The 10,237-nt window shown below is 41.1% G+C and overlaps 1 non-coding gene across 1 annotated transcript; it reads right to left on the bottom strand.

The window, feature by feature from the left end:
- Positions 1-8,217: 8,217 nt before the first annotated feature.
- Positions 8,218-8,377, bottom strand: LOC149238092 (U1 spliceosomal RNA). Its single transcript, XR_016246836.1, has one exon. It is a non-coding gene; the product is annotated as a U1 spliceosomal RNA (small nuclear RNA).
- Positions 8,378-10,237: the final 1,860 nt, after the last annotated feature.

Here is a 10,237-nt window from a genome sequence, read left to right as displayed (position 1 = left end):
ACTTGGTTGTGAAACACAAATTAAGTAGGAGTAAGTGGTTAGGTGTAGTCCACAAACATAAGTATTGGTGAAAAGAAAGTGTTCGGTGGTGCCGCACCTTGCTAAGAGCGGTTGAAAGACTACCGCCGGCTTGGGGGCGTGACAGGTGGTATCAAAGCTAGTGCTGGTGTTGAAGCATTGAAGTTGATACACACTTACACTTCGTGACAGGTGGTATCAGAGCAGCTGATTCGGGCATTGAAGGTTGAAGCTGCTACACACCTCCACTGAAGTGAAGGTGGTATCAGAGCAGGGTTGCTCGTGACGAAGTGAAGATATTGAAGCTGATTCAGGGTTGAAGAAGCTTGACAGTTGGTGACAGTGAAGCAGGTACTTGCAGGTGAAGGAAGTTGTTTCACATACAAGTGGAACAAGAGCTGGTTCAGGTTGCAGGCATCTTGGTGAAGTTGTTGGATGGTCGAAACTAGATCGCAAAGAAGAAGGAAGCTGTTAGCAATGGCAACTGAATCTCAGGCTGGGTCTAGTCACGGTGTGCAGGATGCTACTATGGCACTTATGGAAAAAGTGTTGGAAAGGATGGAGGACTTGGAAGCTTTCTGGACTAAGAAGATGGACTTGATCGATAGGGATCAAGAGGCCAATTCGAAGATGAGGGAAGAGCTCGATGAACTCCGGACTCAACACGAGTACACTGATCTTATGTGTACACAACTTGAAGTAAGGGTCAAGGAGGTTGAAGAGGCAAGAGACCAAGGTCTTGCAGAGATCATGGGCTTGCGAAAATCTCTTGACAAAGCCAGAGATGAGATCGCGGTGTTGAAGAAGGCCGTGAGGCATAACTCAGGTGGAGGAGTGCCTCATGTGAAAGTCAAGGAACCGGAATCTTACGATGGTACAAGGAGTGCAAAGACTCTTGGCAACTTTCTATGGGACATGGAGCAGTACTTGGAACAATTGGGTCTATCTGATGATGAGACGAAGGTCAAGGTAGCTGCTCAGTTCTTGACAAAGGATGCTAAGATGTGGTGGCGAAGAAGGATAGATCAGATTGCCAATGGCAGTGCTAGTGACATTACTTCGTGGGATGAGATGAAGAAAGCTTTGCAGACCCATTTTAGTCCTCAAGATGAAACGTGGGAAGCAAGGATGAAAATTAAGTTCATAAAGCAGACCGGGAACCTTCAGACATATCAGCGGGAGTTTGCAAGTGCGGTTCTGGAACTTCCTGACATGGCGGAGAGGGACAAGGTGTTCAATTTCATTATTGGGTTGAAGCCTTGGGCACGCAATGAAGTGAAGAGGCAGAGGATTAGAACACTTGAAGAAGCTTTTGCTGCTATGGACAGGTTGGTGGAGCATTATGATGAGACTTCTGATGATAGGAAGAAGAAGTCTGATAAGCCGAAAGAGAAGAAGAAGGATGATGCTTCGAAATCGGATGATAATTCGAAGATGAAGAAGGCCTTGAAGTGTTGGATATGTGCTGGACCACATACGGTGAAGAATTGTCCTTCTAGACCGAAAGTGGCTGCGATTGCACAATCTAATACGAAGAATGAAGAAGCTTCTGTGGGGATGATGCAGATACTTGGTGTTGTTGCTACTACAGAGGTAATCTCTCGTAGGGATCCTGAGAGGAATAGGTTGGAGTATGTTCGGATGAAGGTTGGAGGTGCTGATATACTCACTATGGTGGATAGTGGGGCCTCTCACAACTTCATGGGTGAAGATACTGCGAGAAGAATTGGGCTGAAATTTGTACCGGTGAAGGCACAGATGAAGACAGTCAATTCTCCTCCTGATAATGTTCTTGGTATAGCTGAAAAAGTGGACACAACACTAGGTGAATGGACAGGGAAGGTCGACTTCACTATAGTGCGGATTGATGACTATGAAGCTGTGCTGGGGATGGAATTCATGAAACAGTTTGATGCTATGATTGTTCCACATTTGAGGAAGCTGTACATTTATGATGGAAGGAAGGATGTACCCATTGGTGTACCAACCATTGGAGTGAAAAGGCCTAATTGTAAGTTGGCAGTGATGCAAATGGAGGACGAGAAGCGAATGGAAGACATAAGTAAGCAGTTGTCTACGATTGAGACAAAGCTTACTGAGCAGTCATTGATCATCAGGACACTTTCAGATAGTATCTTGGATTTGTCAAGAAGGCTAGAAGTGGTTGAGGATGATGATGATGAGGAGGAGGCATATGTGAGGCCGAATGTCCGGGAGGAGGATCGGGTCACTTATCTACAGAGGATGGAGATAGAAGATCCTGACAGATGGATTGAGATGATTAGTGAGGGTGAGCCTTCAGGCTCTACCCCCTCCACATCTTCTTAGATGACAAAGAAGATGGGGCTCATTGTTAGCTGCTCATGGCAGTGAGTCCTTAAAACAGGTTGAGCAGGTATGGCAGATGGTGCAGGGATGGCTTGGCATCAAGCATCATGACATGTTGCAGATGGGATGGAGTTTCCATGGACCTGAGCATGGGTGAGATTCTTGGTGAGTCCGAGATGTGGCAGAATCCGAGATAGACTGGTGAAGGCATAAGGATGTTCACTCTCATGGCTTGAGCGTGACAGTTGGATTAGCTACCCAACTAGTTCAAACATGGGGTCCGGAAGTGCATGGAGAGATGTTGGCATCAGGCAGACGAGGAGGACAATTCACAGGATGAGGACGACACATGATGGAGATGGGAGTTCTACATATGTTGCAGGAATGTTTGTAGTATGTGGGAGGAGTTGACATCATGGACCGAGGATGAAACAGATATCGATGTTGATTTTGGTGGATGGCTACCAGGATGGTATGTTGTCGAGGATGACAACGATTTCAGGTGGACGAGGATGTAACGACCTGCAGTTCTGGGCGCGCGAGTGGAACGTGCGTACACGCGGCTAGAGCAGAACGAGTTGAGGTTGTGTTGAAGAGCGAGCTCACGACTTGTGGTGCGATGACATTATGCGCATAAGTGAGAAGGGGGCGAGCTGTATATATGCATAGGAGCATGCGTTAACACATATGGAGGCCGACCTATATTGATGAGGGAGCCGACATGATATTTGATGGCGTTGTGATGGCGTGTGGAGCGTTGGGTGAGTCGGCTGGGCAACCAGACTTCGCCCCACGTTTGGTATATATTGGTTGAGCGTGGAGCTCATTCCAACAATCACTCATTCGCTCAAGAACTTCGCTCAAGGAGTTAAGGCGCTGGTTTAAGTGCGCAAGGCTAAGGAGAAGAGGCGCAGGTTGGATGCGCCCATTCTTGGGCTAAGCCGCACGAAGGAGGACGCGTTTGACTCGGGTGTGGGTGAAGGTGCGGGCAAGAGCGCCCGGTGGTTGGGTGAGGGCGTGCACGGGTGTGTGGCGCCCGATTTGTGCGACGACTTGGCGCGGGTGTCTTGGCGACTTGGGTGAGCGCCCGCCCGGCGTGCAAGTGTGCACGGTGACTTGGTGAAGTGTTGAGATTGTGAACAGAGGTGTGTCTCGGGTAGAGGCGCCCGTGTGTGGCGACTTGGAGGCGCGCCCAAGTTGGGCAAACAACACGATCGTGCGACAAGGTGAACAAAGCGTTGGTGAGTCGTGCGGCGACTGTGCGGAGGTGCCGACGAGCTAGGCAACTGAGTTTTGCCTTGGATTGTAAATTTGGCTAAGTATGAAACTTGGGGTTTCCAAGTATACTTGTAAAACTTTGTAAACTGTTGTATAATATATTATTCGGGTAGACTCATTGTTCAGGGAGTTGCCCCTCCCTTTATACTGTGCAATTGTGTTCTTCATTTATAATTGCTGATGATAATGAATGTGTATGGGTGTTCATTGGTATAAAGGATAACATAATAATACTTGGTTGCGAAACACAAACTAAGTAGGAGTAAGTGGTTAGGCGTAGTCCACGAACATAAGTATTGGTGAAAAGAAAGTGTTCGGTGGTGCCGCACCTCGCTAAGAGCGGTTGAAAGACTACCGCCGGCTTGGGGGCGTGACACATAGCTTGCTAGTGCTACCACTTCTACAGTTGCAGGTGGAGATGATGATGAGGAAGAGCCATGGGGCCCCCTATCTGACTCTGATGATGATCCAGAGATTGATCCACATGATCTTGGCTCCTCTGGCAGTAGCTACTAGCCAATAGTACTGGTCACAGTGTACTTTTGTTGTAGAAGCCATTTCTAGCCTCCTTGGTTATGTGTTTTTGTTTTGATCTCTATATCATGATTCATGATCATGTATGTATTGGACAGTGCACTTGGTGCCATTTTGATATAATGGATATATTCATGAGCCTACTTTGATCATATGTTGTCTTCCATCTATATTCTAATGCTGTGTGTTTGGAAACATGAATGAAAATCTTTAAAATTATGGTTTTTTATAATAAAAAAAATATTTAATGTAATTTTCACAACGACTGAGTCATTGAAATCAAGCCAGCCGAGTCGATACATGTCGGAGTCAGAGTTTTAAAACATTGCTTTGGAGTAAGTGACAACAAAACTTCTTGAAGATTGGCATGGTTCATTTTTGGATATGATAGTAGATATGTTTCAATAACTATGTTCACTAACAAATTACGCACTTTATAAGAATACAAAAAAAACAAAACAATGCCCAGCGTTTTTGTAAGGTAAGCATGCTATTTGATTAGTGGGGAGCTACTAACGTCAAAATCCAAAATATCATAGTAAATTTGACTTTACATTGGGGGTCATGGAATTCATCCAACGATACACATGATCGAGGCTCTATGTTCCACGGGATTTTGTGCAAAATTTTGAATGCAAACAAATGGAGAAGTTCGCTACCTTTTCAGCCAAAAATATTGCAGTCTTTTTGTTCTGATTTTGCATGAATAATGAAGGGTGCTCTCCTTGGGCCCTTTCCTATTTACGAAAACTAATGTGATTGGAATCTAATGCTGCTAGGATGAAGGATAAAATGAAGATGGGAATCATAATGCCATTGGGTTGAAGGATAGAATGGAGATTATCTACGATGATCGTGACCTTTTGGCACTACATTTGAGGTGTGTACTCATTGTCCAATGTTTTTCATCTTCTATGAGTACTCTTATCTTCTTGTTTATTTATCCAATCTGCAGGTCAAAAGGCTCATGTTAAGGATCTTTGCATATCAACAAGGTCTGAAGTAGCGACAAACGGTCTGGAACAAGTTTGTATATGAAGTTAATCACAACTATGTACTCCCGTCACCTATGATTAATGGAAGTCAACTTGTCTAGTTTTACACCAATTCTTCCCTATTGAAAATTCGTTCACATTGTGCTTGCTTTCCCTGCTTTAATGTTTCAGTTTTAGGATACTTTTAATCAACAAGATTAGATCTGTAACTACCTTGCCGGCTAAGTCAAATGACACGAGGACACGAGACACAGAGGACACGTAAATACGAGTATTCAATACGAAACGCAGCGACCTGGAAACAGGACACAGGGGACACGTTTTATATATATATATATATATATATATACACCGAAATATAGTTTTTTTATCCATATTAAATTGCAGGTTGCAGCTTATCTAATCAAATTAAAATATAATTACTTCTCAAAGTTCATAGTTCACTTTAAAAAATAAATAGAATCAAAATTTACTATTTAGAAATTAGAATGTGATATGCTTGGTCTTGATTCTTGAATATTCAATGTTCATTGTTCATGTACAACTTACAAACACATAAAAAAATAACTAAAGTCTAATCCTATTGATTTCCTCTGCCCCTCTTGCGAGAAAATGCCACAGCTTTCCCTTTCCCTCTAGATGTAGATGCTGGTGCTGGTGCAGTGGAGTTTGCTATGCTCTAGACGCTGAAGAACCAGAAGTAGGAGCTATAGGAGGTAGACCATGTCCTCTACTGGTGGCAGGGGTAGCCCGAGCAGGTGGTGTCACCTGGAAACATTACAATCTCCCAATCCTGAAATCCTGAAAAACTGATAAGTCTGCTGCATTTTGAATGAAATCTAAAATTCTACTTTCTCCATATGAAATCCAATGAGGCCGGAACCACTCTCAAACATCCTGAGTCATTTCATGGTAATGTTAAAAATTTAAGTAAAAGGATGAAAATGAAGACATTCATTTTCATCCTTTTAATTTAAGAATTTAACATTACCATGAATAGCATATCAATACTAGGGCCTAGACTTGATCATTAAGCTGCCCCACTCAAAAATTATTTGTTTCTTTCAAAAAAATTGCAGCTTATGCAGGCAACGTTTTCTATCAACAGAATACGCGTTTTCCAGATGTAGGACACGACGAAAACCAGCGAATACGTTTTACATTTTACAGGACACAATGAAAAACGTTTTCGACACGTTTTAGGGCCATTTTCGTATCCGACACGTAAAATACGGGACACGAGACCTTGGAGGACGTGTCCTGTGACTTAGCTTGCCGGTTTTCATCTATTTCATCTCTCCATTGCCCACTTGAACCTAGCACCAATCATTCACGTATGCGAGATCAATCTTGAGCAAATTCTAAGTGCTGACTTTGCAGATTATATCACATATTTTGAGAATACGATTGGTAATGCACACGCTTCAATCGCAGATCTGCGTGTTGTTCTGTTGAAACCCTGATTTACAGATACTAGAAGGGTCTAGTCAAAGCTGTCTCACTCGTTGGAAATTAGCTGGCATAGAGAGTTGGGAATGGGGACAAAGTTATGATAGGATGGGACTGTTTTAGTGGGTTTTGCTGGAAATCACAGATTACCTCACCCTCTGATTATCAGACCCAGATCTTTCTTTGGAACCAATGATGGAAATGAGCAGATAGTCTGCTACTTTGAGGAGAGGAGGCAAAAATTTTGAAGCTCTTCGTGCGAAGACAACAACAGAATACAATAAGGTTTAGCAGTTAGGAAGATGAAACAGTCTAGTCCAGAATTAGTTCCTTGGGAAAGTACACTGCACTTTTAGGATATAAGGTACATTCTTGGAAGAGGTACGACGGGACATTGGTGGTGGTAGAAACCATTTGAAAAATAAAAAACTAGACTTTTCCTTTGGTTATCCATTTCTAACAATTTGCTAACAACATGGGAAATATGTGAAACGGAGCATGGCAAGCGTCAGGAAGATATGTACTCCGCAAAAGAAGCCGATGAGATCATAGAACACTTCATTCACAAAAGAAGCATGGAAGGAAGCACTGCAATGGACTAGAAGTAAAGATTCCTAAAATTGTTTAAGGACAAAGCAATCAAAGGACCACACCATAAGGCTCTACCATGTGTGGCTTCTTGGGCGCTGGCTTGCTCGGATTGAAATGGATTTTTTTTACAAAGGCATTCCTCCCATAAGTCATCCACCAAATTATATTTGCAGAAGTTTAAATGCTTCCAAAAATAAGTTTTGGAAATGCTCACCTTTTTTAACCCACCATGATTCGGTATGTTTTTTAAACTATTTCAGTGGTCAACCACAAGCCTATCGTAATTCAGCGGTCGATTCAGATTAACCAGCAGTGAGTACATTTTTTGGTAAGATAAAACCCCTGGGTCGCTAGCAATTGACAATAATACAAAACCTGAATTTATTATAAAAAAATGCCCAAAGAAAATTATCCACACTAATCACAGTATCTAACAGACACTTTCAGCGTCCACACAACGAGTTATATGTAAGTACAACTTCAGACACAAACAATATCATCTCTCTCACACAAGTTATACCAAGAACGGAGTTAGATTACCATTTTTCCAATATGTATGGCCACACCATCATAGTGTTGACCAGCAATCGTGGCCGAACATTTTGCAAAATCGATTCAGTGATAACATAAAGCGTTTCAGACTTACTAAAACCAGATTCATAAAAAGTTTCAGACTTAGCCAAACCAGATTCGTTGACAACATCAACCACTATCAAAACATTAGAAACCCCGGTCATTGACAACATCAAACACGATTATAACATTAGAAATCCTGCATAGTGGAATCGTTAAAACAAGCCAACATCAAACACTATCAAAACATTAGAAACCCGCGTCATTGACAACATCAAACACAATCATAACATTAGAAATCCACCCGCGTCATTGACAACATCAAACACAATCATAACATTAGAAATCCACCCGCGTCATTGACAACATCAAACACAATCATAACATTGGAAATCCTGCATTGTGGAATCGGTAAAATAAGCCAGGAACCATCTAATTTGATTTGTTTGGGTTGGAGGCCGCGCGAACGCGAGCCTCCGCTGCCACAAATTATGACGTGCACTCTCCTCAGTGGGAGATGCTAGGTAAACCCCCCTCCCAAGTGCAATGGAAGTGGTCTTCCTAGGCCATCGACCTTCTTGATCATCGATTGACCCCGCCCAGGTAAGTATGTTTTCTTCTTTCATATTTTCCCACTTTATACTCAGCCTTCCCTAACTTTCCATTCCCAAGTTTGCATGTGGGATAAACTAGATTTTTTCTTTCAAATATCCTATTTTAAAATTAATGTACAATACTTATTTAAATTTTGATAATAAAAACTTTATATTCTATTATAAAATTAAAGTATAATGATTATTTAAACTTTTAACAATAAAATGCAATATACATATATATATTTTTCCATAAAGAAAAATGGATTTTTTATTTAAAAAGGAGTTTAGTCCATGGGGTCTTGGACATACGGTGATCGGGAGTTCTATTGAGGCACTCCTTGATATGAAGTCATCGGTTCAATTCCCCACCCTGAACAGCATGATATATTGCACATGATGAAGATGTAGTCCTGCCAAGCTTAAAAAAGGAGTTCAGATACATAGATTTTTAACTCAAATTCCTCATTGTTTATCAATATCAATGTCACCAAGTGCATCCAAACAAAATGTTGACCAAATTATATAACCTAATATCATCAACTTAAAACATATGGTATATCAACAAAAAGCATAAAACCAAGCATTGGAGTTCTAATTATAGGGAATCCCTTCATCGATATAATACAAAACCAATGCAAGCCAAAAAAACACTATCCAAAAGCTAACAATAAAGACCAAAATCATAAGATATCAAGAGTAGTGATCCATCTGAGCCAAGTGCATATCACTGGGAATACGGAACAATCTCCTTTGTTGAAGTTATAGGCCCCTTTGTTCTTCCATTAAAATGAGTCCTTCCTCTAGTTATAAAGATTTTTTGGACAAATAGTCTACTTGTTGGTTTCACTCACTCAAAATATGTTGAAGATAATATTTTGAAAGAGGCCTTTTAGATAGAAGATCTGATCCAGGCAGTATTTTAAGGAAAGGACATTCAGATGACCCTTCACAGTCAACCAGTCCACCACACACTTGGAATCCTCGAAGACATGGAGAGAGTATATGTTTAGTGAGGTTGCAATATATAAAAGTATCCATGCAACAAACACCTTCGCTTTGTTGTTTGACCCAACATCAAAATTTAAATAGATATGGAGGGACACATTACCCGTAAGAAGAATAATGGCACCTCCACCACATACCTCAAAGTGATATGCTCCATCAAAGAATCCAACGTTTGCATATTGTGTACTAGGAGGGAAGTGAAACATATGGCTTCTTCGCTACTTCCAAGGCTTGATGTAGTCCAAGAAGAAACCCATGATCTAGGCCAAGATGCCATAGATTTCTACAAGTTTACCCTCAAAGATAAATTTATTTTCTAACTTTCCAAATACCCCAAGCTATGAATATGGGCAAAGCTTTATAAATGCCCATGTTTTGCTCCCACGCGAGAAGACATTGATCAAGAGGCGTGAATGGGTCGTTATCCAGTATGTTTAATAACCTGAGAGCTTCAGACCAAAGAGTTTTGGAAAAGTCACACCTAAAAAATAAATTATTATAATATATAAACAAAATGCAGCGCAAAAGCAACATTAATGAGCAAAACTTAATGACTACTCTCAGATGGCTATCAAAAATATAAATCAAAATTCTCAAACTCAGTCATTGTGTCCAGAGTTGGTAGTCACTGCGTGAGTCTAAATTACTATGTCCGTGCCTTTAGATTGCATTGTTTGTTCTAGTAATTGAGATTTTAAAATCCTCAACATTAAATGAGTAGATTTTTTTTATGAGTCGGAGATATTTTTATTACCATTTTAATATTCAAAATGATCTATTAAGATTTGTTAATGTAAATGGTATAATTGACAAGTATAGATCTATTTTAAGTGTGAATTTAGTATGCATTGACACAGATCAAATTTCTTC

This window comes from Pinus tabuliformis, chromosome 8, assembly GCF_031772625.1.
Source record: "Pinus tabuliformis cultivar Carrire ecotype Pingquan chromosome 8, CPIR1, whole genome shotgun sequence".
Taxonomy (NCBI): Eukaryota; Viridiplantae; Streptophyta; class Pinopsida; order Pinales; family Pinaceae; genus Pinus; species Pinus tabuliformis.
Note: the sequence above shows the minus strand (reverse complement) of the source record. Positions and strands in the feature narration are given on the sequence as shown.